The 23806-nt window shown below is 41.3% G+C and overlaps 1 pseudogene; it reads right to left on the bottom strand.

The window, feature by feature from the left end:
• Window positions 1-989: 989 nt before the first annotated feature.
• On the bottom strand, window positions 990-2218 carry LOC147435921 (uncharacterized; annotated as a pseudogene).
• Between the last annotated feature and the right edge of the window lie 21588 nt (window positions 2219-23806).

Genomic DNA, 23806 nt, shown 5'->3' with positions numbered 1-23806 from the left:
AGCCACCCCTTGATCTCGCTATGGCCCTTGTCCGCACACCACCTGCCCTTGTGCTCTTGACGGCCCCATAATACCGCCCCCTCTCTGGCCTTCCAAGTCCTCCTCTTTCATGCACTTGGCCACCCGCTATCTGCTACTCCTCCACTTGGCTGCCATGCTCTCCATCCTGATGGCGCCACTTCCTCTGGGAACTGCAATGCCCACCTCATCTGCTGGCCATTTGTCCCCAGGCTACAACCTACAGTGGCGTCACCTTTTGCATGCAATAACAGTCCCCCCTGTACAATGTTAACTCCAAGCTTTTCTTCAAAAAAAAAACTTGTAGCTTGGCTCAACTTCACACGCTCCCATTGTGGCCCGATCAAAGGAACAAAAAGCTCCCTTATGCAATACTTTGACCAATGGCCATCCATTGGATATTGAACTTGCCAAGCTTGGGCAATCGTCTTGCATTCATCACGACACCTCATGCAATCCACACACCATAATATCACCGCCATCCAAAATGATCATCAAACCGCTGCCATTTGGCATACTTCCCCACCAATAGCTTCAAATACATTGCTATAAAAATCCAAGTGGTATTGGGCATAGAGAGCTGCAAAAAGCATTGATAGGAGATGCACCCCAAGCCATTATCATAAACTTTCCTGATCACGTGAGCATGAAAACCACCTCGGCACCGGTTTCTCTAGCAAGACTTCAAAGCCATGATTGGCTTGCAAAGTGCTCCGTTTGGCACACACATCATAGTCGCACTTGTTTCAAGCTGCACCTAGCAGATGCACCATCGCTCTCCTATCAACCTGCAAACTGCTATATGCTTGCTGTTAACAATTCCATGAGCCGAAACATTCTGGGTGTACCATCATTGCCCACCCCCTCGTTGAGCATTCATGCTCAACCATAGCATATTTAGATAAGTTAACTGTAGTAGAGAAAAACTGATAGATAGTATTTTTATAAGCAGTAGATAGATAGAGAGAGATTCACTGGCTGTAGCATCCACCCGGGTCAAATGGAAAGCCGTGAGCCTTCCCAAGCATGATTGCCACTCCTCCTGGATAAAAAATATGGCACCGATTGTAGCCATCCACTTGGAAAACATATGACTTCAACCCTCTCTTTGCACCTGCAAGCCCAAGAATAAACTTTTGGAGCAGCTTGGCATGGCATATACCTTCAATTTGTATCCAGAAGCTTTTCCCGCACACAAAATGAACTTGTGTACATTGCAAAATGCCTGCATCATACACCAAAATGCTGCTCCCTGCTAGAGAGGGCTCCATAGCATGATTTGCCTCCAAAAGCCTTTTCAATCTATGCACAATTAGTTGCCCATCAAAAGCATAGCACAGACCTTGAATACCTTCTTTTTGGCCTCCGATTGCAACATAGAGAAGCATATAGATTCCTCCTGTTTATCATAGGCCTAACTGAAGTGCCGAAGCACTAGCTTTGGAAGTGCCTCTTTAACCCCACAATTGACTGCGACTTGCTCTTCAATCACCTGCTCGATCACCACATCATTGGACAAGCAAGAGAAAATTTGATCCCACACTTCAATCACCTGCAAGGTTGGCAGTACCCTCCTCTTCACAAGTAACTTGGCTTGCACCAATACCTGTCTCCATAGAGTCAATTGTTGGAGCTGTCTCTCCATGGCCACACACTTGCTCTCGAACCCTATAGTGCACCTATGCGTGCTGATCAAGGCAAGGTTGCCCCACCCCCTGCATAGATAAAGCATCTTGGCATACCTCTACTTCACCTTCACTGGAACTTGATGTAGATAGCAGACCGCTTTCGTCCACTAGGTCTTCAATGTCTTGCACTTCTGCATGGTAGGTGACGTCAGCATGGCTTTCCAAGCTTCGTCATAAGCTGCAAAATCCTCCACAAAACTGGATCTTGAATCACTCCAAGAATCTCCATCATCACATTCATATCCGCTACTAGCGGAGCTTGTTAAAGCTTCATCATAGGAGACTTCATTATCAAGAATTGACTTCGTGCATACCTCTTGGTCCAATCTTCCATCCAATTGAATCTTTCATACTTCCGTCTTGAAATCTCGGACAAAACAGGCTCGAACTCTCGACCATGATTGGCTATTGGAAACCCCCAAATTGTTGAGCCAGGCCTTTGCTTTGCCTTGCATCAACTGTGACAAACCTCTAAGCTTTGCTTTGTTGGTCAGCATCTGTAGTGAAATCATATACAACTCTAGATCGCATATCCAATCTTCTGCATCTTCCTCGCCAGTGAAAACCGGCAGACCGCAATCTTTAATCATCTTCAAGCTGTAGGACTTTACCGAGGAGCAATCAACAGGTCCTCAGTGGGGGCACCACTGATGGAAAGGGGGAACAAACCCAGCACACTCCTAACTTTCCTCTCCTGCTTGTTTCAAAACGAGGATCAAACATAATACGGTAGCTCAAATCTACAGCTTTAAACAGAAACATGGTGAGTCAGTTAGAGACTGTGAAACTCGAATGACACAATACATTGCCAGATACCTATGGCTACAAATACCTGCAGAAGAACGACTCGTATCATTGTCTCTAGAGGGACTGCTAAAAAAAGAACTTCATGCTATACTCTGTAGTAAAAAGCATACAACCCTAGAAGAGTGTGTGTCAAATGCTATTGACTTAGGAGACAACTGTGGTATTTTTAACGAAGAAGATGTCCCTAAGGATAACCAAAGCGAGAAAACAACATCCACTAAACCAACACAAGTGGGAATGGCTGCTTCTGCAGCACCACTTTCAGCCATAGAATCTATGCTCAAAAGGATGAACGGCATGATGAACAACATGCAAAAAGCACCTATGAGGGGACCACGACAAGGGATACCTCAAAAGGGACAACCAATTAGGCCACAAAAATTGTGTGCAATTGAGGGTAAATGGACCAACCATGAGAACCACAAGTGCTACTTCAGACCGAAGAATGATGGGAATGTTAAGTACGTGCCCATGAGGCCAGAAGGACAACCCATGTAGAGATATCAACCTAATATGGCCCAAGCTCAAAGACCACCAATGGGTATGGAAAGACCTCAACCTGTGTTGGGACAACAACCTCCGTACCCAGGACATAATGTAGTGCCTATAAAGAACATGCACTCTGAAGGAATCATAGATGAACAAGCATTAGTTCTTGCTACACCCTATGTGGAGCCTAATCCATCTACAGTAATGGTAGAAGGAGATTGGTATAATTCACATCCACCACCAATGGAAGAAACTGTGACTTATTCTCTACCAGAGCTTGCACCAATGTATTATCTAGCTAATAAAGGTGTCAGACCTCCCATGGTAAGACCCATGATTAAGCCGAGAATGGGAAACTGTCACAACTGTGGTGCTGATGATCACTGGAAAAATGAATGTCCAGAGCCTGACAAAAACCTCAAGCCAGTTGAAGACTATTGCATACAATGTTGCAAAAAGGGTGGACACTTTCTGGAAGATTATCCTAAAAATCTTTTAAACAAGGGTAAAACAGTAGTAAACGTAGTCCAAGTGATACCTAGTAGCTCATCAGAGAGTGAACCGATTGTTCCAATCAAGGTAATCACTAGAGCCCATGCCAAGAAAAAGAAACACAACTCCTCTGATGATTCGGAAAATATGAAAGTTTCCTCTCAAAGGATCAAAATCAGTAGAAGCAAAAGATATGAGATGAGAAAACAAAAACAACGGGTTGAAATTGAGGAGAAAGCAAAAAAGCTATTCTAGGAAAAGTTGAAAGAAACTGGAAGTGAAATCAAGGAAACAACCATGAAATGTGGAGGATCCATTCTGGTTGATAAAATTTTTGAGCCTATTAATGCCGCCTTGGAAGCCTACCAAGCAGGACTTAGATCCTGCCAAAACATGGAAAACAAATGGAAAAACTATCCTTCTCCAGACATGGAAGCAGCTAAGCTAGAAGCTTATCAAAATTTGGTAAGAATCACGCTGTCGGAATGTGTGCGGTCTAGCTGGGAAGGTGCAAAACCTCTGGCTGTGAAAGTTCGTGATGAAAGTCTCAAACACTTTGTGAAAAGAATTTGTGGAGAATCACCAACCCTATTTCTAAGGGTGAAAAAAAATCTAAGAGCGTTCGTGACAGCAAAGTCACAAACCCTCTTTCCTATCGTGCTTGGAGTCTGCTTGTTTTTGTAGTCGAGATTATGATGAAAGGATCACCAAATCACATTCAATTTCACTTTAAAAGACCATTGAAAAACACTAATCTTTCAGCCATGAAACCTCGATGCTCATACAAGCACAATTCTCAATCAAAACCCAAACCTCTTTCATGGTATCATGTAGCCTCGCCCCAAATTACATAGTCGTAACATCAAACAACTGAAAGGAATACACAAGCTTCCACCTTCATGGCGACCATTTTCTGAATTTGCAGAGATTTAAGAGCTTTGAAAGTGAAGCCCACTCACCATTTTGATAAGGGGAAACCCTAATTCACTCCCTCACTAGCTCAAATACAAGATTTCAAAGAGGTGGGACTGTCCGACACATAGATTGAGCAACCATGGAAGCAATTACACGGTAGAGCAAAATTTCTGGTTTTCTTTTTTGTAAAAAGCAGCCCTCTCTCTCTTACCCACGGAATTTTCAGCTGATGTGTCAAATTTTGGGCCATTTAGCCACTTTGGACCAAAACTAGGTCATTTTCAGCCCATTTTTGACCCGAAAAATGCCATTTTTGATGCGAAAAATCCCAAACGGAGTCAGAAAAATCCCTAAATTTGTGGGATCACTCGCATAAGCATAGATAATCATCATTTTACATAAATATACCATCTTGGGTCACTTTCCATGCAATTCTCCGACGACGTTTGTTAACTGCTATTTTTGGCAATTTTTGCCCGCATCAATCTTTATAGGCGAGATGAGTGTCCCACCATGAAACACTTGAAATGTATACATTTTAAAACAAAATTAAGCATTATCAAGTGGAAAAGCATGCAAATGCGCCACATCGACTCTCTGGATAGGTATGTACATGATAATGACCGCAGTAGACGCTTCAACATATATCACAATATGTACATGATTGCTTTTATTTGCATACATTGAGAAATGTCAAGAGTGAGGTTAATGTTTTCATTTCACACTGTGTACGTGCCACGGCACGCCATCCACCCCCTCTGAACCTGTACATCCTCCGATATGTGCCACAACAACATTTGTAGAGCATTAAAACTCATGGTCAAACGCCATATTCTCACTTTCATCCTCAGTTTGCATATAGTTGGCTTCATCATCCTGTTCACTTGGTTGTACATCAAATGGATCAGCATTCCCTCTCTTTTGAATAATTTAATTCTTTTTCCTGCAATGAGAATTTTCAGTTCCGTCCCATCCAATTCACGGAAGGTGTAAGTTGCATTTCCATGCACATGTTTGACAACATAAGGACCAAACCATCTCTTTGAAAGCTTCCTTATTGTAGAGTGCTGGTTTTCAAGGCTACTATCGTACACCAACACCCAATCACCTTCTTCAATGTCTTTCGGTCTGAGCCTATGCATCTTGTCAAATCTGTCTTTGTTTTTCAAGCTTGCATTCTTTAGTCGAGCTTTTGCAAGCTCAATGTCTTCAGGCCTTCTTTCTAATTGCCATATCTGCAATGCAAGAAGGTCTTATCTACTCATTCCATCTCCCCATGGCAATACATTCCATGTAAGAACTACATCTTCAATTGGCATCACAGGTTTTTGACCATACATCAATTCAACAGGCATATAGCCAGTGACTGAACTATGTGTTGTACGGTCAGCCCACAATGAAAATGGCAGTAACTTTGGCCACTCTCCAAGCTTACCTTCACAAGCCTTAGCTAGAGCTTTGATTATTGGAGGATGCCCTCTTTCACTTTTTCCATTTCCCTTTGGGTTATAAGCACAAGTTAAAGCTAGTTTGATGCCCATTCTAGAGAAGAATTCCCTTGCTTCATCAGCATCCAATTCTCCTCTATCTGCAGTTATCTTTCCCACACACCCATAGCGACAGATCACATCTTCAAGAAGAAATTTACATATAGCTTGTGTACTCTTTGTCCTCAATGCACGCCCTTCAACTTGATTAAACAAATCTTCTCTTGCAAGCACCAAATACCTCATTTTCCAAAGTCCCAAAGGCATTGTAACCAAGTCCACAACCCATTTGTAATGCATGGCTAATGGATAAGTAGGATTTAGTGCATCACGATGCCGTACATTTGAATACATTTGGCATGTCACACAAGACTCCACAAACTGAGCCACATCCTTATACATTCCTTTCCACCAGTACCTTTCTTTTACCTTGGCAAATGTTGCCCATACACCTCGATGTCCTGCCCATAAACTTTCATGGAACTCCTTGATAATTTGTTGTTGAGTAACCTTATCGCATACTACCCGCAATGGTGTTCCAAATCTTTGTTTAGGATGCTTCCATAAGTAGCCATCCCTCAAGAAGTATCCATATGCTTTTCTTCTTATCCTCTTAAATTCCTGCTCAGTCCAATCATCCTGCTTCTGCAGAGTACTTAAGTAGAGACCTATCAAGATCCATTCATCTTCATATATCTCCTCTGAAAAGGACTCAAGTGAAGACACAAAACATGCATGACTACTCTTTGCATGATCAATGGTGTAAAACTTTGTGCCTACATCATCTCCCTCAATAATCATGTCCTGTTCATCTTCATACCATGCCCTAGATAGCATATCTGCCATTGGATTGTCTTTCCCTGCAATATGCTTGAACTCAGGATTCAAGGACTTTATGTAGGCTATCCATCGCAGCATTGCAATATTAGGAGTCGAACAGTTTGTGATCATTCCATGAAGAGGCAAAAAATCAGTTTCCACAACCACTGATGCCCCTATCAAGTACTCCTTGTCACACCTCAATGCATAGTTCCCTTTTTACTTGTGCATAATCGCGTTGGTTAGAACTCAGAATCTTGGCTCCAAATCTCACCACATACCTTTTTCCTTCATCATCATCTTGCCCTACTGCCCATTCTATCCCTGTAGGACTCGTGTCCACTGTCACAATGACAGATCTGTCACATGCATAGTCTACCTTTCTCAAGGTTGGAGATGAAAGAAGTAGTTTCTTTAGCTTTCTCATGGCTTTTGTGTGCTCTTCTTTCCATTGAAACTTCTGATTCTTTCTCAACAACCTATAAAGGGGATCTGCTACCTTGTATGAACCGCAAAGCTCCATTCTTCTTAGGCACAATGAACCACCTGTTTGAATATGGCGCACAAGAAGGCTCCAGGATACCCAGGCTAATCTTTTCATTGAGTAGTTCTATTAACTTTGGCAAATGTGCTTTCGAAACCAGAATTGGGCGTACATTCCAAGGTACATGAGGGATAGTGAAGATCACCATAGGTGCAACAACATTAGGATCAACACACCCTATCTCATGTGGCTGGAAAGCAAAAGCCTTACCATGTCTTGAAAGCATTTCTTTAAAATTATTCTTCTCTTCTTCTGTTAAAAAATCTTCACAACCAACTTTTATCTCTTTTATGGATTCCATTGTAAACTTGTGTCCAGTTCTTTTTGGATCCTTGAGACTCGGCTGCAAAGAAGCTTGCTCTAGCTTTTTCCTGCAATCTGATGGTAAAGGTAAGGCCACTGGTCTCACTTTCTTCGCCACCGTTTTGTACTTGGTCTCCACACGCACTTCCGGTCCTTCATTAGTATTGAAATCTTTTTTATTTTAAAAAGCCTCAATCACATCATACATTTTCGTAGAGCATACTTCCATAATGTGGGTTCCATCTTGCATGCTAGAATCCATTATAGCTTCAAGCTCAAGCATAGTATCTACATGAGGAACTTGCTCAAAGAAACATGAACTATCCTCTATGAAACCATTTTCTTTCATGTATTTCTATACACAATATATATATTGTCGCGCACTTCTTTTCATATCCTCAAGCTTCAAAAAACATACTACCTGAGTAGCGTTAAATGATAACCTTGCATTTGAACTACATTTCTACTCAAATGTATATATTTTTTATCAAAGTTTTAACCTAGTGTTCATTCTCTCTTTCCATAATAGACTTTTTCCATACAAACACCTTACCCTTCTTAGATCTTTATGCATTTACATAATATTTCTCTCTTCATGCTAAATGTAAATAGTAAACTTAATTCTACTCTCCTAGTTTTTTTACTGCGTATTCTTTTAGCTGATTACATTTACTAATTTAAATAGCTATCTACATCCCATAATTTGTAAATAAATAATTTATGGGCACTTATCTTACCCATCTTCTCTCAAGGGTAGGGTTAACCTTGTAGGCCTTCCCTTCCCCACCACTATGTGACCCAACTCTTGGATCATTTACTTGTGTTGGTCAACAAATCTTAAATATAATGTATATCCCCAATAAATAAAACTTTATTGGAGCCTACCTCATTTGTTTAAGGTGGATTCTCTTTTGAAAAAAGCATGCTACACCTTGGATGCATGCTAAAGGGCCCCCTACAAGGAGACTTGGTTCAAAAGGTGTTTTGGATGCATATTGAATGCTTTAGCTCGTGGGTATACTTGAGGAACACTCCAAAATCAGCTTAAACACTTTGAGAAGGTCAACTTTGCCTTTTACAGCACCCAATTCTGAGTTACAGGCTGAAAGTTATGGTGAAAACAAGGTGCTGCGGACACTGTTACTGCAGGTCAAAGTTACAATCAGGTAAACCACAAAGGTGAAAAGTTTTCTTGACTTCTCCAACATTCTAAAATACCAATTTGGAGTTAAAAACCACTTGCATGTGGAGGGGTTGGCTCAAGATGCTTCCAGAGACACAACAAACAGGATGGGGACACTCTGCAGGAGCCACTGGAGGGACATCATGGTGGGGCCCACATACATTATCAACCCTTATGGAGCCTCCACGACTTAAAAGGATATTTTTAATGAAAAAATAAGTCCCTTATTTTCATAATTGAAGGAGTGGTCAAAAGGGAACCTAACTATGGTTAATTACCTACCCTAGTCAAGTTTAACTTAACCCAAGGTCTTGTACAACTATAAAAAGTCCCTTTGGCAAGCACAAAAATACACACACCTACTCCATTGATGCAAATAAGCTCCTCTAAGGTTAGGGAAGCCCTAATCTCTCTCTCCTCTTGTCTCCCTATCCATTTCCTAAGCTCGCTATCATAAGCGGCACCATAGAGAGAGCATCAATATGCTATTGCTACCATTCTCTTGCAAACATTTCTCTTACCATACTCATCCCTAAATAAGGATTGTAGATTATATATGAGAGCAACGATATCAAGTTCAATGATCTATCTCATGGTTTGATAAACAAATTGTTGCAATTGGGGTGTCGTCGTCACACTTTTGCTCTAAACGCATGTAAAATTGGTAAGCATATCTTGGCAGCTTCTCATATTTTGTGCTCATTGGGTTGCTTGTTTGTTGAGAAAGTTTTTGTGCACCATGGCGTCTATTTGCTTGGCTTCTCTCCTTATGTTGTGTGTAAGTAAGTCTTGGGGCTGCATAGATGGAGAAGAGCTCTCTATGCATGCCGCCTTATGTGTGTAAGTAGTCTCTTCTTTTGGGAAAGGAAAGGAGTTGTCAAGTATTTGTGCATTATGGTGTTTTGAGTTTTGAGGTTTTGTGCTTGCTTTTCTTAGAAGTATATGAGCACTAATATGGTGAAGGTCAATCTTTGCATGTGAGTTTGTGCAGTGTTCAAAGGGATTGCTTAAGGAGTGTGTGTTGAATGGTTGAAGGGCATTTTGTGGTGAAGCACATAAGGAAGGTGTGATTGTGTGTGTGTGTGTGTGTGTGTGTGTGTGTGTGTGTGTGTGTGTGTGTGTGTTGTATATGGTTTGTTTTGGTTTCCTTCTTTATCCATAAAAGAGGGTGGTGCCCCTAAGAAATATGCGTGTGTAGGGTCTCACGGAGTGGTTTTCTGGTGGGAGCCTTGAGTTGAGCCCCATCTCAAAAAATTCGCTCTCATAAAAGTGGTGTCCCCATTGAGGAACTTTCCTAATTGCCTTCTATTCTCCTCATGAACAATAGAGTTGCACCATATGCTTTTCATTTTTCACAACGCATCAGAATTAACATTTGTGTAGATTGCAATTTTTTTTACCAACAACGCATTGTTTTTATGTTTGGAGCAGAAAGACTTGGTGAAATCTTGGCATCTCCAAATCCCATCATTCTTCCATTCATTAATTATGATGATTCATTTGATGTCCATGTTTTTATTTTGTTTTGAGGCAGGGACAAAAGGCGCTTAGATAGCGATCCACTCAAAGGAAACTTTCTTCAAGAGAAAGAAAAAGGAGAACACATTGTCACATGAACCAAACTGGAGCTGCTTCTCCTTTTACACCCATAGCTCGTCAATCTGTGTACATCATAATTGCTACAAAATTTAGATTTCAAGCAACCATTAGGAGAATTTTTGGACCCACTCGCCTTAATGAAATTAATGCCTCAATCAACCCTTTTATTTTGCCTATGATAAATTATGAACTAACACTTGATGTATATATTTTCATTTTGATGTGATCACTCATCGTAGTCAAAACTTTGTGGTACACAAGCCTCCTTGTATTGTAAAAATGTCAAGCACTTTTCCTATCTTTCATTCTAAAAATGGTGAGGATGCACAAGAATTTCTGGATAATTTGGAGATGGCACACCTCATCTCTGGGAGAGATCAAGAAGAGGTAAAGCTGCGTGATTTTCCACTCGTTCTCAAAGGGGAGTCTAAGGCATGGTACGAGGCCTTGCAACCTCAAAACAAAACCAATTGGGAGAGGCTACGTGCAATTTTTCTTGCCAAATTTGGGCAAGGAGATACTCCAGAGGGTCTTTGGAAGTGTCTACTTCAACATAAACAGGTATTCCTTGAAGACTACCCATCTTATGAGGCCTTTTTTCTTAACCTATGGGATAGATGGGAGGCTACCTTACAAAACCAAGGTGGTGCACCAAACTTTCTAAAGAAAGATAGGTTCATGGATGGCTTGTATCCAATTTTGAAGACCAAGGTAGAGTTAAAATTCCCATCAACATTTGAGGAAGCACGTGAGGTGGCCATGGTCAAATTCAAGAAGTTAAATTTTCAAGCACATAGAACAAGGGACCTAAAAGAAGTCATTGAGAGGGATTCTTCACCAAGCATGGGAGCACAAGTTAGGGGCTCTCTTACCCAAACTTCACAAATAGGGGAAGGATCACAACAAGAGATCTTGCAAAGATTAACTCAACAACTAGAGAGTCTCACCTTGAATCTAGTGCAGGGCCTACCCCAACAACGACAACCAAGAGAAGGGAATCGCAATAACCGACGTCAAGCACAAGAGTTGAGATGCTGGAATTGCAACGAAGTTGGTCATGGCATGTATAATTGCCCTCACCCTCGAAGGCTTCCAGGGGACATATACCCTCCTAGACCCCCTCCGCTCATGGTGCAGCAAGAGCATGCTCAAGCCCCGCAAATTCTTCGTCGACCACCACCACCTCCAGTGGCAAACATCCCTCCGTCCCACCAGTGGAGGAAGAGAGGAGTAAACGTCATAAAGCTGGAAGAGGAGATAGAGGTGAGCCCTATACATTTTGATGTTATGCCAGCAGAAAAGCGCACAAGAGCACACAACAAGGATGAAGACACAAGGAATGAAGAGTCAGAACCTGCAAGGAAGGAGAGGAAGAAAAAGTCAAAGAAGGAGGAAGGAGGCAAGAAGCAGAGGTCAAGGCGAAGGGAGATCGGCATCAACGATTTTCCATTAGGAAAGAATATGGAACCCTACAACATCTTAGAAGATTTGCAAACTCAAAAGCCCAATATTTCTTGGCCTCAACTCCTACATCTATCACCCAAGGTGAGAAAGCACTGGTCCAAACTTGTAAGCACAAGACTCTCAAGAAAGAAAGAAAAGGTGACAGTAAAGGCATTGACTTCAAAGCCACAACAAGATGTGGAACCTATTGTAGATGCTTATGTAAGGGGTAGGAAGGTATCCAATGTGTATGTTGATGGTGGAGCACAAATGTGTGTGATCACGGAAAGAGCCATGAATAGACTAGGGCTTGAAATCACTAAATCCTCCAATTGTCAAGCTAGGCTGGCCAACAATGCAAGTGTGAAGTGCCTAGGGATCATCGAGAATGTAAAAGTTTCTGTATGTAATATAGATGCACGTGTGGACATGTATGTTATGCCAGCCAAGGGGGAGGGCTATCCCATCATCCTAGGGAGGCCTTGGATCATTGCTGTGAATGCAAATCAAAAATGGGGACGAGGACAATTGATTCTCAAAAAGGGGCAACATGTAGTATACGAGTGGCATGAAGGAAAGCAGCTTGACATCAACTATGAGACCACGGCTGATGAAGAAAGTGAAGAGAGTTTTGGATCAAGTGACGAGGAAAGTTCAACCACTACATCCAATAGCGAAGAAGAATCATCTTTGGAGGTAATGGGAATCATCTTCAACACATCAAAAACTCCATCAATAGAGGTTGACCCAACAAAGGATGACAAAGGTGACCACAAGCACTTTGAAGACTTTGAGAGGATGCTTGCAAAAGATCTTACCCCTGAGGAGAAGCGGTCCTACATCGATATGCTCAAGAGGTATCCCAATTTGTTTATCACTGATTACTCACAAATTAGAGGTGTGGATGTTATAGAGCATGGCATAGAATTAAAACCAGGTACTAAACCTGTGGCTCAAAAGCTAAGGCGCCTAGGAAAAATACAACAAGAGGCACTTTTGACAGAGGTTACCCGACTCCTCAAAGCTGGTTTGATTTACCCTGTGTCTAACTCTGAGTGGGTGTCCCCAATTGTAGTAACCCCTAAAAAGAACGGAAAATGGAGGGTCTGTGTTGACTACAAACCGCTCAATGCTGCAACAAAGAGGGATCATTTTCCTCTTCCTTTCCAAGATGAAATCTTAAACGAAGTAGCCGACTATGAATGTTACACAATGTGTGATGGGTATTCAGGGTATTTTCAAATCAGAATAGCAGAAGAAGATCAGTTAAAAACCACTTTCATCACACCTTGGGGTTGTTTTGCTTATAGAGTGATGCCATTTGGGCTCACAAATGCTCCTAGTACCTTTATAAGGTTTACAACTCTTGTCTTTCAGCCCTTCTTTGGAAAGTCAATCAGGGTTTTTATGGATGACTTTTGTATCTATAGTAGCCAAAGACTTCATTGCCAAAAAGTTGAGGAGGGGCTTAGGAGGCTTCATCAATTTGGGGGACAACTTAATCCTGAGAAGTGTCACATTGCAGAGTCACAAGTGGTATTGCTAGGTCATGTGGTTTCTTTGCAAGGAATTCAAGTGGATCCATCAAAAGTAAATGCTCTCTTGTCACTACAACCACCAACGACAACCAAGGAGCTCATGACTTTCAACCACAAAGTAAGGTACATGTCTCGTTTCATTCACCTTCTAGCGGAAGCTATTGCTCCTTTGCACAAGCTAGCAAACAAACCCACATTTGAATGGAGAGAGGAACACGAATTATGCTTTACTGAAGTAAAGGGTATTCTCAACTCTCTTCCAACAATAATGCCACCAAATCCAAAGGATACATATTACATCACGCCAAGTGTAGGAATGGAGGCCATCGGTGTAGTTCTCATGCAAAAAGACCCAAAAACATGCTACATGAGGCCAGTATACTTTGCAAGCAAAGTCATGACCGCTGCAGAGAAGGGCTACACCGATATGGAGAAGGTGGTATTCACAATTATGTTTGCGGTAAGAAAGTTCCGATCATATCTCTTACCTGCACCATTTGTCATTCTCACCATGGAAAACAACTTGACATATGTTGTGCAACACATGAGCCTCTCATCTAGGATAGACAAATGGGTTCTAGAACTTCAAGAGTTCGAATACACTTTTCTTGTGGAAGATAGCACAAGGGCAGGTCTTGCAGACATTCTCACATACAAAGTGAGAGAAAGGAAAGAGTCACCAAAGGCAGGAGACAAAGCTACACCACAAAATAATGAGGAGGAGATGGACAATGCACACATTTTGTGCTTTGATGGAGCTTACCGACGACAACACGATCAGACAGCAGGGGGGGTTCTTATTCTAAGTCCACAAAGGGAAGTTCTTGTTAAGAAAGGTATCACCTTGGAAAATGTTCATTCTAATAATGAGGCTGAGTATGTCACCTTAAAGTTGGGGCTTGAAGAATGCAGAAAACTTGGCATCGAAAGAATTATAATTAGAGGTGATTCCTTACTAGTTATTAGGCAAATCCAAGGGATATGGAAGTGCAAGAACCCTACTCTAGTGGAGTGGCTTAGACAGGTGAAGGCTTTGATAAAGAACTTTGAAGCTACACAGGTACAACATGTTGTGAGAACCCTCAACAAGGAAGCAGATTATCTCGCCAATGAGAAACTTCAGATCATGGTGGGAGGTGTGAAGCTCTACGAACCAAAGTACCAAGGCCAAGAGGAATTGAAGGACATCATATTTTTCCTCCAAACTGGTGAGTGCCCTAAACACTTGGATAAAGTGCAAAGGCATAGGTTGGTAAAATAGGCAACTCCTTACCAACTCATAGGAGATGATCTGTATCATAAAGGGAAAGATTTGGTGCTAAGAAGGGTGCCCTCTGTTCAAGAAATAGAGAGAATCCTCTTTTCATGCCATGATGATGTCTGTGGGGGTCATTTTTCTCATGATATTACAAACAAGAAGATTTTGCAAGAAGGGTTTGTTTGGCCAAGTCTACACCGTGATGTCCAGCATTGGTGTAAGTCATGCAAAGGTTGTCAGATTGCTAGAAATCGACGACTCACTTACGAACCTCGAGTTCCAATAATTTCGTATGGTCCTTTTGAGAAGTGGGGTGTGAATGCAATAGGTCCCTTACCTCGCACATCTACCGGGAAGGTCTTCATCATTGTGGGAGTAGATTATATGACACGATGGGCGGAGGCAGCAAGTACAACACGAATTACAACCGAGGAGGTATCAAAATCTATCTTTGATCACATATGCAGTAGATTCGGCACACCATTAGAGATTTTGTCAGATCGTGGTCCAGAGTTTAGAGCAGAGCTCCTAGATAATCTTTTGACAAAGTTAAAAGTCAAACATTTGTATTCTACACCTTACTACCCTCAGTGCAATGGGTTGGTTGAAAAGGTGAATGGAATGATATGTAAGATCATTTCTAAGCAGGTTGCAGATCGACCAAACGACTGGGATCGTCATTTGACCGCAGCTGTATGGGCATACAGAACATCTTTCAAGGTATCCACTCAATTCACTCCTTTTCATTTGGTATATGGACAGGAGGCACTCCTTCCTATTGAGGTGGAGATTGCAAGCCTACGCATTCTCTCACGGGGAGCAAAGAGGCCAAAAGAAGCTTTGCAGGAAAGAATTTTAGATCTTCAATGACTTGAGCTTGATAGAGAAGAGTCCATCGACTATTACATTGCCCAAGCCACAAGCCAAAGGGACAAAATCAACAAGAAGCTCAAGGGGAAAGGATTGAAGGAAGGTATGTTGGTTCTTCGCTATGATAACCGACTTGATACTCGACTTGACAAAAAGTTTTTGCAAAGATGGGAGGGACCTTTCATGATAAAAACAAAGTTTGGGAATGGTAGTTACAGATTAGCAGATTTATCAGGAAAACTCCACAAGACCAGAGTCAATGGATGGAGATTAAAGCCCTACTTTCAACGTATCAATCCGTTGATAGGAAGTCATCTACCTACATCGTCTAAGCTCCAAATTGGCATGGCTCCCTTCGGCTTGGTAAATGCTCCACCTATTTTTAAAGCTTTGATGTGCAAAGAAGAACCAGCCTTGGAATCTCAACATACCCAATGCAACCCTCCCATCTCCGATTTATGGGATTGAGGTAATGAAAAGCAGGTCTAATGGAGTAAAAGAGTGTATATCACTCCTCCTTTTTTAGAAAAATAAGAAAAAAAAGAAAAAAAAAAGAAAAAAAAAGAAAGAAAAGAAAAAGGAAAAAACTCTTTTGTTTCATCTAGGAGCATGAATGATCCTAGATGAAGGGGGAGGGCTAATATGAGTAGCGTTAAATGGTAACCTTGCATTTGAACTACATTTCTACTCAAATGTATATATTTTTTAATCAAAGTTTTAACCTAGTGTTCATTCTCTCTTTTCGTAATAGCCTTTTTCCATACAAACACCTTACCCTTCTTAGATCTTTATGCATTTACATCATATTTCTCTCTTCATGCTAAATGTAAATAGTAAACTTAATTCTACTCTCCTAGTTTTTTTACTGCATATTTTTTTAACTAATTACCTTTACTAATTTAAATAGCTATCTACATCCCATAATTTGTAAATAAATAATTTATGGGCACTTATCTTACCCATCTTCTCTCAAGGGTAAGGTTAACCTTGTAGGCCTTCCCTTCCCCACCACTATGTGACCCAACTCTTGGATCATTTACTTGTGTTGGTCAACAAATCTTAAATATAGTGTATATCCCCAATAAATCAAACTTTATTGGAGCCTACCTCATTTGTTTAAGATGGATTCTCTTTTGAAAAAAGCATGCTACACCTTGGATGCATGCTAAAGGGCCCCCTACAAAGAGACTTGGTTCAAAAGGTGTTTTGGATGCATCTTAAATGCTTTAGCTCGTGGGTATACTTGAGGAACACTCCAAAATCAGCTTAAACACTTTGAGAAGGTCAAATTTTTCTTTTACAACACCCAATTTTGAGTTACAGGCTGAGAGTTATGGTGAAAACAAGGTGCTGCGGACACTGTTACTGCAGGTCAAAGTTACAATCAGGTAAACCACAAAGGTGAAAAGTTTTCTTGACTTCTCCAACATTCTAAAATACCAATGGGGAGTTAAAAACCACTTGCATGTGGAGGGGTCGGCTCAAGATGCTTCCAGAGACACAACAAACAGGATGGGGACACTCTGCAGGAGCCACTGGAGGGACATCATGGTGGGGCCCACATACATTATCAACCCTTATGGAGCCTCCACGACTTAAAAGGATATTTTTAATGAAAAAATAAGTCCCTTATTTTCATAATTGAAGGAGTGGTCAAAAGGGAACCTAACTATGGTTAATTACCTACCCTAGTCAAGTTTAACCTAACCCAAGGTCTTGTACAGCTATAAAAAGCCCCTTTGGCAAGCACAAAAATACACACACCTACTCCATTGCTGCAAGTAAGATCCTCTAAGGTTAGGGAAGCCCTAATCTCTCTCTCCTCTTGTCTCCCTATCCATTTCCTAAGCTCGCTATCATAAGCGGCACCATAGAGAGAGCATCAATATGCTATTGCTACCATTCTCTTGCAAACATTTCTCTTACCATAATCATCCATAAATAAGGATTGTAGATTCTATATGAGAGCAAGGATATCAAGTTCAATGATCTATCTCATGGTTTGATCAACAAATTGTTGCAATTGGGGTGTCGTCGTCACACTTTTGCTCTAAACGCATGTAAAATTGGTAAGCATATCTTGGCAGCTTCTCATATTTTGTGCTCATTGGGTTGCTTGTTTGTTGAGAAAGTTTTTGTGCACCATGGTGTCTATTTTCTTGGCTTCTCTCCTTATGTTGTGTGTAAGTAAGTCTTGGTGCTGCATAGATGGAGAAGAGCTCTCTATGCATGCCGCCTTATGTGTGTAAGTAGTCTCTTCTTTTGGGAAAGGAAAGGAGTTGTCAAGTATTTGTGCATTATGGTGTTTTGAGTTTTGAGGTTTTGTGCTTGCTTTTCTTAGAAGTATATGAGCACTAATATGGTGAAGGTCAATCTTTGCATGTGAGTTTGTGCAATGCTCAAAGGGATTGCTTAAGGAGTGTGTGTTGAATGGTTGAAGGGCATTTTGTGTTGAAGCACATAAGGAAGGTGTGATTGTGTGTGTGTGTGTGTGTGTGTGTGTTGTATATGGTTTGTTTTGGTTTCCTTCTTTCTCCATAAAAGAGGGTGGTGCCCCTAAGAAACATGCATGTGTAGGGTGTCACGGAGTGGTTGTCTGGTGGGAGCCTTGAGTTGAGCCCCATCTCAAAAAATCCGCTCTCACTACCCATGCTCTGTTAATCCCTGGAAACCTGCAGAAAAAGCTTCTGCTCGCTTTGGGTCAGGCGAGAATCTTTTTCTTCTTGTACCATTGCAATCCCGCTTCACAATGGTACATGGCCAAAACCCCTTGTCTCCCTGTACTCTTTGAACTCTTTGTTCGCTTTTGGTAGAGGATACTTACGAAGACTATTGCGGTTCCTCTCGTGATTCACAAATGCAGTCAAAAATTGCATAGCTCGCTTCCCATCTCTGCTCTTTACCCTAGCATAAACAGAACCATCATCCAAGACCTTTGTTTCCATGCGGACGGTTGTGATGTATGGCTACCCCAAGGATAAGAGGATAGGTAGACATCTCTTGCACCATTAGAAAATTTCGAAGGTCATTTGGAGGGCCTTGTAAGAAATTGTATTTCTCTCTCTATAAACTTTTTTTAAAATGCACTTGCACCTTGTGAGTACGTCCAAAAGGACAACCAGACACTTTAAAAAGTAGATTTATATTCCCAATCGTCCTTGAAAACGGTCACTTTTTTATTTAATGCGAGAGTCTTTTTCAGGAGGTAGGTGCGGCGCATTCAATGCAGCTTACGTCATCACTGGAACTTGAAATGTCACAAACTGTAAAATAGTGATATATTTTGAGGCTTTTGACACCACCAATGTATCTGGAACGCCAAAATACCCTAAAAATGAATGTTTACTTGTCTCGTTCCGACATCCGGAGAGGCAAAAAATGTCAAAAAACCCCCAAAAAAGGGCTTTTTACTTAAGGCACGCGAGGAGGCATTCTAAAATTCTAGAATGCCCCCCTGCGCGCCGTTAGTACAAAGCTTCTTTTAGTGGTTTTTGGACACTTATCTTTCAAGAAAGCCCCTTTTTAGAGGTTTTTTGACATTTTCCTCTCAAAAATCTCCCTAAAAAGAGGAAAAAGGGACTTTTTACTAACAGCGCGCGAGGAGGCATTCCAAAATTTTGGAATGCCCCCTCGCGCGCCGTTAGTAAAATGTTCTTTAAGGGGTTTTTGACATTTTTTGCCTCTTTGGATGTCGGAGCGAGGCAATTAGACATTCATTTCTAGGATATTTGGGCGTTCCGGACGCATTGACAGTATCAAAAGTTTCAAAATCTTTCACCACTTGATAGTTTTGTGACTTTTTGAGTTCCAGTGATGACGTAAGCCGTATTAAATGCACCGCATCTACCTTCTGAAAAAGGTGCTCGCATTAAATGAAAGAGAGTGATCGTCTTCAAGGACCACTAGATTATTAAAATGAGGAGAGGGACACCTTTTATATTTTTGTTAATGTCAATCTATTTTTCTACGTAACATAGGCTCTTCTCTCATTGGAGGAGCTTATTTTCCTCTCTCTTCCAAAAGGCCCTCCAAAAGACCTCCGAAATCTCCTAATGAAAGAAGTTTTGCTCATCCTTCACATTACCAATATCACTTTCACATTTGGACAAGCCCCATACATCTCTCCTGATGAGTTATTTGCAGCTCTAATCATCCACCCATGGTCTGTGTCTATCGGCCACTTACCCTTCATGTAAAGACTCTTGGACATAAGATTGATCTCAGATCCATGATCTATCAATGCAACATATGGCTCCTCAAGATCACCCACCTTGACTAAGGTTTCTGTTGTATCTCTTGCCCAATGACTTTTGGAGTAGTGGATTTTATAGGAGGCTTCATCATCATCATCATCATCATCATCTGCAAATCGAGCATGTGCATCTCTTCGAAAAGACTGGTAGCATCCTACCACATTTTCATCACAATCACTCTCTTGGACATGTATTCCATGTGGCTTAAGTGACTCCCCTTCACTCTCAGACTATGGAGGAATAGACACAGTGAGAGTTTGCCTCTTTATTCTTATGATATGTATACTTTCTTCATGAAACTCGTGTTTAGCAATGCCAAGAACCTCACCCAAGGTAAACTCAACTTTGCTATTCAAAATCCTTTCCTCCAATACCCGCTTTAAGTTTGTGGCAGCTTCAATGTGAGATTGTAGTTTGTATGCAAGGCCTTTTACTTTAGCTTTTCCTTGCTCTTTCTTCTTCCTTGTAGATGCCTCTTCCATAGGAATCTTAGGAGGAGGAGGCACATGTGGTGGATCCTCATAAGAAGGTCCTGGATCCTTTCTTCCACCAGCTCTTGTAACCCTCTTTGAAGTAGAAGGACCTGCATCTCCATTCTCAGGTCTGCGCTTCTCTTCCACAATTGCTTCATTGTTACAGCATTTTGCAAGATAGGCATGCACTAATAAAGAGTCCACAGGGTCATCCCAACCTGTTTTATGGTGTATTCAATCATCAGCTTCATGTAATACCTGTTTAGTTACCTTCGCTTTTTTGGCTGAGGCTAGTGCATATGGCCACAAGCTATCAACCTCCTCAAAATCATCTAGAGTATACTTAAACACTTTCTTTGGAATTAGCTCATCTTTGCCCCATAGGTAGCATCCTCCATTGCAGAAATAGCATGACTAGTTGCCATATCCTCCACTAACTTCCTCATACCTCCTTTTCCAAAGTTAGTTCCTAATGGCATACCTGTCTCTCGTAGATGGATCTTGCTATCCTTAAAAAACACAAGATCTCTTTTTAAGGCATCACTAAATCTATCACAATCCCTTTTGCCATGGTCTGTGCCATCACACAATATGCATCTGTGCACAAATCCTTCTTTGCTTTGGGATTTTTGTCATGCCAGCAGGTTGTCCTTTCTCTTCAAGCCTTGTTAGCTTTAACTTCATTTCTCGCATGCCCTTAACAAGCTCATCAAGCATTGAATTATCACCTTTTGGACTCACAACAGTAGTCTTTGGTGTAATCTCTGACGTGCTAGGAGGAGAGGTAGTACCATTCACCATCATCTTGTCCCTACGACATTGCCTCTTAGCAAGCAATGAGACTGCATCTTCAACCTCTTTCCACTCAGCCTTAAGACCCTGTTCTATATTCTTATCTTCAAGGAGTAGCTCTAGCTTTTCCTGGAGCTCATGACCTACAGCTTGAAGGAACAATTCGGTCTTTTCACTATCCAAAGTGGCTCGCTCTGTTCTTGACAGAGCGAGAGCTGAGCATAGCGCCGCTCAAACTCTCTCGACAGTTCGGTGATGGAAAGTCCTTCTTTTGGGTTTGCAAACCATTCCAAGAAGGTGCTTTTTGTAACCCTTTTAGAGTCCTCCATGAAGTATTCCTCTTTTAGGGCTAATTTGAATTGCTCCCAACCTTCTCCATGCTCCTCCCTGATTCCCGTTACATGGTCTGTAATCTCAAGGACCACAACAAGCTCAAAACTACGAATCATGTCCACCTCTGGAACCCGTTGTATCTCCATCTCCTTTACATAACCACAAAGAAACTTTGTGACATATTTCCCTTCAAATTGGTCCATTTTGTTCACAATAGCTTGAAGGGATTTGGTTGCTGACACCTCCCTTCTTTCTACAGCCTGTTGTTGTTGCATAAACATGGCGAATGCTTGAAATATTTGCATTGTGCCTTGATCAAAACGCATTCCTTGTTGCTCTTGTTGATCCATAGATTTAATTATTTTTAATTAAACCTTTCAAAACAAGTATTTGAACCCCCACCCTAGCTGCTTCGCATCGGGTTCACCAGAAATGTCGGAATGTGTGCGGTCTAGCTGGGAAGGTGCAAAACCTCTGGCTGTGAGAGTTTGGGATGAGAGTCACAAACACTTTGTGAAAAAGAATTTGCGGAGAATCACCAACCCTCTTTCTAAGGTGATACAAAATCTAAGAGCGTTCGTGACAGCAAAGTCACAAACCCTCTTTCCTATCGTGCTTGGAGTCCGCTTGTTTTTGTAGTCGAGATTATGATGAGAGGATCACCAAATCACATTCAATTTCACTTTAAAAGACCATTGAAAAACACTAATGTTTCAACCATGAAACCTCAATGTTCATACAAGTACAATTCTCAATCAAAACCCAAACCTCTTTCATGGTATCATGTAGCCTCGCCCCCAATTACATAATCGTAACAGCTGAAAGGAATACTCGAGCTTCCACCTTCATGGCGACCGTTTTATGAATTTGCAGAGATTTAAGAGCTTTGAAAGTGAAGCCCACTCACCATTTTGATAAGGGTAAACCCTAATTCACTCCCTCACTAGCTCAGAGACAAGATTTCGAAGAGGTGGGACTGCCCTACACATAGATTGAGCAACCATGGAAGCAATTACTCAGTAGAGAAAAATTTCTGGTTTTTTTGGTAAAAAGCAGCCCTCTCTCTCTTACCCATGGAATTTTCAGCTAATGTGTCAATTTTTGGGTCATTTTGCCACTTTGGACCAAAACTAGGTCATTTTCAACTCAATTTTGACCCAAAAAATACCATTTTTGATGCGAAAAATCCCAAACGGAGTCAGAAAAATCCCTAAATTTTTCGGATCACTCGCATAAGCATAAAAAGCATAGATAATCATAATTTTCCATCAATATACCATTTTGGGTCACTTTCCATGCAATTCTGCAACGGTGCCTATTAGCTGCTATTTTTGGCAATTTTTGTCCGCATCAATCTTTATAGGCGAGATGAGTGTGCCACCATGAAACACTTGGAATATATAAATTTTAAAAACAAATTAAGCATCTTATCAAGTGGAAAAGCATGCAAATGCGCCACATCCAGGGCCAGGACTCCCCGGATAGGTATGTACATGATAATGACCGCAATAGACGCTTCAACATATATCACAATATGTACATGATTGCTTTTATTTGCATACAGTGAGAAGTGTCAATAGTGAGGTGAATGTTTTTATTTCACACTATGTACGTACCACGACACGACAACGCAAGAAATGTTGGAAAAACAAAAATCCAAGCTTGAAAGTATCGCAAAACCTGAGGAGCTTGTGGTAAGAGACACTAAATAGAAAATCGATGTGGTGGCATAACCCCACCTTGAAACAAAAGAACCAAAACTTATAGTACCGGACAACGAAAATGCCTTAGATGGAATTCCATTCGTAGAGGAAGACTGGCCAGGACACATATGTGAAAAGGTTAGAGAGATCAATGATGGGAGCCTAACTCTAAAGTCATCTACTATAGAGGAAGTCTGGTTGGATAACCTACCTTTTGATATAATATGGATGTACAATCCTTATACCATTGACCTTGAAAACATTACCCTCTTACTTGGGAGATAACGAAGATGAATCCATAGTATGTAAGACCACTCAAGTAAAAAGGGCGGAACAGACCCTAGAAGTGGAAAACATTCATTCAATCATGTCTATACCCATCCAATGCACTCTTACCCTGGGAGAACTGTTAAAACTCAGACCATACTTATGGAATGATCTACAGAAAACCCTAGAGAAGGTGGGGATAACGGGGTTAATCTCAAAAAATTTGGGAAAATTTAAAAAACAAAGTGGACAACAAAGAGATTCGATTTGTTCCCATGAACAAAGTCGGAGAATATTATGAAGGCGAAGAAGGAAACACCACCCTTCCAGTGAAATATAATGACATTGAAACCATGGCAATACTGGATAGTGGACTCAGGCATAACCATAGCCACGAAAGCGATATGGGAATCCTGGGGACAACCAACCATTGGACATACTCGAATGAAATTGCAATTGGCTGACGGAGCATGGAGAGACCACTAGGGCTGCTTGAAAAGGTGATGAATCAATTCCTGTGAAATTGAATATC

This window comes from Adiantum capillus-veneris, chromosome 18, assembly GCF_014529385.1.
Source record: "Adiantum capillus-veneris isolate H3 chromosome 18, ASM1452938v2, whole genome shotgun sequence".
In the NCBI taxonomy this organism is placed as follows: domain Eukaryota; kingdom Viridiplantae; phylum Streptophyta; class Polypodiopsida; order Polypodiales; family Pteridaceae; genus Adiantum; species Adiantum capillus-veneris.
The sequence above is the reverse complement of the archived record's forward strand: the minus strand, read 5'-3'. Positions and strand labels throughout refer to the sequence as shown.